At 41.2% G+C, this 7,228-nt stretch overlaps 1 long non-coding RNA gene across 1 annotated transcript in view; it reads right to left on the bottom strand.

Moving 5' to 3' along the window:
* The window catches only part of LOC116661722, a 4,811-nt gene extending 373 nt beyond the window's left edge, over positions 1-4,438 (bottom strand). Inside the window, exons 1-2 of the long non-coding RNA XR_004317623.1 lie at positions 3,100-4,438; positions 1,426-1,428 (exon numbers count right to left, since the gene is read on the bottom strand). This is a non-coding gene — a long non-coding RNA (uncharacterized LOC116661722). The remainder of the gene's footprint in view (positions 1-1,425; positions 1,429-3,099) is intronic.
* Positions 4,439-7,228: the final 2,790 nt, after the last annotated feature.

Here is a 7,228-nt window from a genome sequence, read left to right as displayed (position 1 = left end):
ATGGTAAACACAAAGCAAAAATACACAGTAGACATATACAAAATGAGAAAGGAATTTAAGAATAGCACTGCATAAAATTACCAAGTCACAGAGACAGAGAGGAAGAGAGGAAGATAGGAACAGAGGAATTACAAAACAGCCAAGAAATAGTGAACTAAATGGCAGTAGTAAGTCCTTACCTATTATTACTTCAAGTGTAAATGGACTAAATTTTCTACTCAAAAGACACAGAGTAGCTAAATGGATTAAAAAAAAAAAAAAAAGACCTAACTATATGCTGCTTACAAAAGACTCACCAGCTTTCAAGACATATGCAGACTGAGAGTGAAGGGATGGAAAAAGTTATTCCATGCAAATGAAAACCAAAAGAAAGCAGAGGTAGCTGTACTTACATCAGAAAAAATAGACTTTAATCAAAATACTATAATAAGAGACAGAGAAGGTCATTTCATTATATAACAATAAAGGGTCAATTCAACAAGAGGCTATAACATTTGCAAATATCTATATGTCCAACATAGGAGCAGCTAAATATGTAAAGCAAATACTAATAGGCCTAAAAGGAGAAATAGCAATACAAAAATTATGGGGAGGGGGGGACTTTGATACCCAACTTTCATCAATGGATAGATCACCCAGACAGAAAATTAATAAGGAAACACTGGCCTTAAAGAACACATCAGAACATTTCATCCAATAGCAGCAGAATACGCATTCTTCGCAAGTGAACATGGAACATTCTCCAGGATAGAGTCTATGTTAGGCACAAAATAGGTCTTAAGGAATTTAAGAAGACTGAAATCATATCAAGTATCTTTTTCTGGCCACAATGGTATAAAACTAGAAATCAATTATAAGAAGGAAACTGGAAAGTTCACAAATATGTGGAGATTAAACACCATGCTCATGTTTGACCAGCCCACAGCTAACATCATACTCTACAGTGACAATCTGAAAGCTTTCCCTCCAGGATCAGGAACAATCAGGACATCCATTCTCACCAGATCTATTCAGCATTGTACTGGAAGCCATGGCCAGAGAAATTAGGCAAGAAAAAGATATAAATGGCATTCAAACTGGAAAGGAGGAAGTAAGATTTTCTGTTTACAGATGGCATGTTATTATATATAGAAAACTCTAAGTGTCCATCAACAGATGAATGGATAAAGAAAATATGAGATATATATATATATACACACACACACACACACATATATATAAACAAAGGAAGAAAATCTTGAAATTTCCAACAACATGGATGAAACTTGAGGGGATTATGTTAAATGAAAAAATCAGACAAGGACAACTAAATACTGCATGATCTCAAATGGAATTCAGAACAGTCAAACTCATAGAAAGAGACCAGATTGGTGTCGACCAGGGGTTGGGAAGTGGGCAAAATTAAGACATGTTGATCAAGGGTACAAACTTCTAGTTTGTAAGAGGCAGTATGTTCTGGGGATCTAATGTACAATGTGGAGACTACAGTTATAATGTTGCATTCTATAATTGAAATTTTCTAAGAGAGTATAACTTAAGGGTTCTCATCACATAAAAAAATACGTGAGATTTTGGATGTGTTCATTAACTCAGTAAGAATCCTTTAACAACATCCATGTATTTCAAATCACAGGCCCTTTAAAAATTTTACAATTTTATTTATCAAATTTGTGTTAATAAAACAAAAAAAAATAAGGATTTAGCAGTACTATCATGGAGGTGAGTTTTAACCTGCAGACCAATCACAGACCTCTGGTTACTTTACAAAACACGAATAAGAAAAACAAAATCAAAACATTAAATTAGCATTTAAAAACATTTATTTAGGGACAACAGAACCATGTCAATGTAAGTTTATTCTACTGCTACAAATGAACATAACCTCACAAAGAAAGAAAACTAATAGATTTCAGCTTTTTTTAATGAATAGTGGTTGAATTTCTTTGTAATAGCATTTTTCATATATGTACATGAAACAAATATATGCAATTTTTGAAGGTATAGAAATAATTTTAAGAATAAATATTCTAGTTATTACTTAATACCCAGTTAGAATTCATGCCCCCATCTTTAAGCTTTTAAGTCATCAGGCACAAAGCCAAATCAAGTGTTTATGGGTGTTTGAAAATGAACACAAAAATAATGTGACCATATGAATTGGAATACATTAACTCTTAAATAGTATATGTAATAAAACTAGTGGAAAGTATTTAAAGTCATGTAAGGTAAATATTTATGTATAGAAAAACAAGATCTTTTACATACAGGATAAAGACTTATGGAATAAACAGAAGAGATTTTGAACTTGTATTAAACATTGTTAAACTGGATAGTAAATCCTGTGAGTGTAGAAATAATTTTCTTATAATTCTCAGAGAAGGAAGTCATATGACCTTTAATTCATGGTAATAGAGTTGGCTGGAAAAATGCCAGTTTGACCTCTGAGCTTTCCTTCCCACCGATCAAAATGTGAGTCTGTTTTTGATAAAACTGTGATTCTGTCTCCAGCTTGAAAATTCAAGTCCCCTGGCTGTTGTCCTTCAGAAGAATACAGTGCTGTCACTTCTGTAGGCTGGTTTCAATTGCCTAAAATAAGAAAAAGTATTTATTCACATTTTTATGAGGAAACTGGAAGCATGTGTCAGCAGGATATCCATTAACAACTCGGGGCTTGGTGTGTGGACGCCTTGGAAACACGTGGGCTGTGTGAGTTCACCACACTGAAGAGCACACGTTTGGTAATAACATTCCCTAAATCCACACGCGTCAAACTGCATTTGATTATGTACTTAAACATGTGTTTAGCAAACATTTGTGGTTATGAGTTTAAATTTTGAATAATCTATAACATTTCTCAGTTTTTCCTGTTTTAATAGAATAGTCAGGATAGTTTCCATGAACTATAGTTATCTGATGAAAGTCGAGCCTTGTGCTCCTGATTGGATCATTACAGCCTTAACGTGAACACCGAGCTGTGCAGTCACTGGCTTTGAGGACTCCGGCCCTGGTGCCCATGCCATTGCAGCTGCAGACACTTACCTCCCCCAGGCTTTTATGGCTGTTCTCCTGCTGTGCTTACTGGATCCCTTCTCTCAAAACAGACGAAATTCAAGTTTGCGCATCAAGAAGCACGTCTACATGTGTTTAACAGGAACTTCTACACTGCGTCTAGAATTGTGGATGTTGTAATGGGAAGAAATACCTGAGAATTGAGTGGGTAATGAGTAAAAGACATCAAATACCATAAGCTGTGTAGCATCACAAGAATTCTACAGAAACACACTTTCTGTGTCCTCAGCTACATGGAATCCAGCATTTCCAAGTTCTGCACAATTTTGTGCATACATTAGGCCGTTGGGTGCTTGCATCTAAGAGCAAACATACAGAAAATATAAATAACCAAATTCTAAAGCCAGTTACTTATTTGAGCCTATAATACTATAATAATAAAAATAAACTGAACTTGGCCTGTCAGTAAGAAATAAAAATAGTCATCACTTTAATTAAACTACCTTGACTGAAGCACTGAATTTGTATCTCACACAAGATGGTGCTATAGCTCTTTCTATAAAGCACGTGTCTTGTAGTTGAGTTCTCCCAGAGAAATAACCTTGATAATAACTAATCCCACTAGCAATATTACCAGAATAGTCCTTCCATAAAATGAAGTTCTTTATATTTTTATATTTTATACTGTATTTATTCTTAATCTATTAATTTTAAGACATAAAGCTAAAAGTATGTCACTAAAAGAATAAAACTTGACAGAGCCTGGATCAAATCAAAACCAGTTGAATGACTACCAATATACTGATAAACAGTCATTGCTGAGCACCAGGGAAAGTAGCTGTCACACTACGTTGAGACCAGTCCTCATGCCACGCCACATTGTCACCAGATCAGAAGAATGCAAGTTGATGTTGAAGAAAAATCATTCTGAACATTATTTTCTTATCAATAATTATACTCATGACCTCCCTATGGCGCTCAATCTCAAGTAACCGAACTTAACTAGTGAAAGCCCTCAAGTCACTCCTCCTCCCTCTTGTCCCCCAGACACGATGGACAATGGGAAGCAGCAAGTGAAAGGTGCTTGTGAGCATCAGGGAATATTCTGAAAGCCACAGCCGTCTTAGCTGCCGCACACATACCCTGTTTGGAGCACTAACTGCAAAATTAAAGATGCGTAGGAATGCTGCTGGCAGGGTAACAGGTGTCCCTCCCTGTGTGCGCGGTCAGTCTCTCCTGTCCACTGAGCCGGGCACTGTGGTGGGTGCTGGACATGCCCACGTGTCCCCACTGCACAGAATACGAACCGAGACTTGCCAACGTTAAGTGGTCTGTCCCAGGGGTGGGAGCTGGCTCTGGGAGGTCTGTCTCCAGCGCTCTTAACCACTATAGAGATTACACCCCAGGGTCCTCAGCAACCACACACCTCTTAAATTGCATTCAACAGACACAGCCGAGATTCAGCAGAGCATTTTGCTTCAGTGGAGCAAAATTTCAAGGGGAATTAGTCTATTCTCCTGCATCCCTGTGCTATCAAGACCGTGCGAATAGTAACAGCTGATGCTGATGCTCCTTGGTAATCACTGACACCTGGAGTGGTGCCTAGTGGCTGTAGGAATATATTTTATGCTGAATAATTAGGGAAGAAAAGATATTAGGAACTGAAGAAGAGAAAAGGCAGAGGGGATCACAGACTTGATTGACTCCCTGCCCTCTAATTTGCTCTGTCGTCTCCAGATGAGACAAGGGTAAAGCAGTAAAGAGATGGACGGGTGTGAGGAGGGGGCAGCGCTGCTGGGATGCAGGAGGCCCCTCTTTCCATCCAGGCTGGAGCCAAGCCGAGGCTGACGAGGGGGCTCATGCTGGCAGAGCTGGGGAGGGACGTGGCTAAGACAGGCAGACGTGGGTGTGCCAGATGCCTCACCCAGCTGACTCGTCAGGCAAAACCCCCATCTCCCAGGGGACGAGTCTAGGAGTCAAGAGTTTAGTCTGTTGGGAAAGTTCATCCACCTGGAAACAAAGCAGGGAGCCTGGCCTGAGTGAAGGCAGGTGCTCCCAGAAGGGGACAGCTCATGAGCCACTAGGTGCCAGGCCTGCTGCTAGCTTTGTCTTCAGTGAGCTGGGATGCTGTAAAGCTCCTCTTTACTGTGAATATTAGGGATAACTTCCATAGGAGATGTTTAATGTCCACAAAATGATTCATTAAGAACTGATGAGCCAAGGAGACATGTTCTTCCAGGAAGGGAGGCCACCCTGGAGGCCACGGAAGCCCAGCCCACAGGGTCACTGAGCAGCCCTCACGCACAGGTGCCTGCCCTCCTGAATGATGCGTGTTACTTCAAGTTTTGCATTCTTGCACTTAAAAAACCAAATCTGGGGATCTTTAAAGCAATTGATCATTTTTGTCATAATATTCAAGTTTAATTCAAATAGAGGTTATTTTTCTCTCCCAAATCAGGGCCACACTTAACAGGAGGCAGATCATAATCAGCCTCAGTGACTGGCAGCTACTTTAAGGCTTGCAACTAAGAAGGCTGGGTCCATGGGACTCCACTGCCTTTTTACTTCTTGGTGAAGCCTGCATAGTGTAACCCACATGCAGCCAACACATCTGGCCCCAGACTCAGAAGAAGGATCTCAGCCTTTCGAAGTTGCCCTTCAAGAAGCAGCCAGAAGTAAGAGAACACAGCTTTGGGGCTCTTTCACATTTACTGCAGTGATGAGCTGGGTAGGCAACTTGATCCCGGCACCAAGGTTCCACCCAGGCCACATGGGGCCACATCCTCTGTAGGACCATGAGTGTCATGTTTAGTGAGCCAGACAGGACACCTGGGGAGGCCACCAGATGTGGGGTTCTCAAAAGGCAAAGTCCGGGCCATTTGTGGTTGTCACAGCTGGGGAGGGGGCACTACTGGCCCTAGGTGGACTTAGTCCACAGGTGCTGCTCAGCCCCACACAGCCAGGACAGCTCCCAACACGGAGCTGCCATGTTCCCACAGACAGTCACAGGGCAGGTGAGAGGCCGGGGTGGATGCTGATGGAGGAGGCACAGGCCCAGGTACCAAGTGCAGAGACCAGGGCTGCCAGCGCTTGCTGTGTCCCTCTGGGAGACCCGAGGACATGGTTCGAGCTTCCAAAAGTGCAAAGCAAATGTGTGCACATCTGGAGAATGGTGGTCACACAACCTGTCTGCGGGCTCGGGGCAGGCTGGGGAGCTGGCCTGTGGGGGGCCGGGCATCCTGCACTGGGCGGTTTTCCCCTTGGGCCTCAGGCCTGTGGCTTGTGACTTCTCTCCACAAGGATGATGGAACAGGGTGTAAGGACATCCCTGGTAAGAGTTTTAACTGCTTTCACAGCTGCTTTTTTTTTTTTTAACACGGTAATGGAAAGTAAGATTTATCTTTTAAATAGACTTTAAATCTTCCCTTTAATTTTCTTCAAAATCCTTTGTATTTTGAGAAAGGACTAAAATATAAATTAATATTAATATTAACTTGGTACCTACTGTTTGTACAACTTGTCCTAATCCTTCAAATATAGAAATAAAACCCAACCAACCGACCAACCATGGGAGGAAACATTATCCTCAGTGAGTGGAAGTACAGGGTGTGAGTGTGAGCCTCTGTCTCCAGAGCCCACTTAGGGTTTTGTTTCTTATTACTAAACATTTTCCCTGTTTGCCTTTAAAGAAATATTTCTAATATGTTTGAGACACCTGGACTGCAGGTGCAGACTTCAGACAAGTCTGAAGAAAGGAACTCCAGTTCCCAGGCCTTTGCAGGGGGTTCACAGCCTCTGCACACTGTGGCCAATGTCCCTGGGCCCTTGGGGCAGCGGGCACCTCCTAGCAAGTTCAGCCTGTCGACTCCTCAAGTTCAGCATCTAACTGCATAGCATGTTTTAAATGAAGTGCTTCTCAAAACAAGGTGGCTAGTCTATAAATCAAGCAAGGGGTGCTGAACAGTTGCCCAGATATTTCCACAACCTGCCAGATTAAGTAGGAATTTTGTGATTAGAAGATGGTTATGAATCATTTTCAAAACAGAGATATTCTTATTTACCGACTCTTTCATGACAGCTGGGAAGTTCAGGACAGAGCTTATTTTCATTTCTGTTACCTGCAAAAATGAAACAGATAAGTATAAGGGGGAACATTTAGAAAATTTATTAGTATAGTATACAAAACACCCCAGAATGCCAAATCTTGTCTTGCTGAGCA

This window comes from Camelus ferus, chromosome 36, assembly GCF_009834535.1.
Source record: "Camelus ferus isolate YT-003-E chromosome 36, BCGSAC_Cfer_1.0, whole genome shotgun sequence".
In the NCBI taxonomy this organism is placed as follows: Eukaryota; Metazoa; Chordata; class Mammalia; order Artiodactyla; family Camelidae; genus Camelus; species Camelus ferus.
The sequence above is the reverse complement of the archived record's forward strand: the minus strand, read 5'-3'. Positions and strand labels throughout refer to the sequence as shown.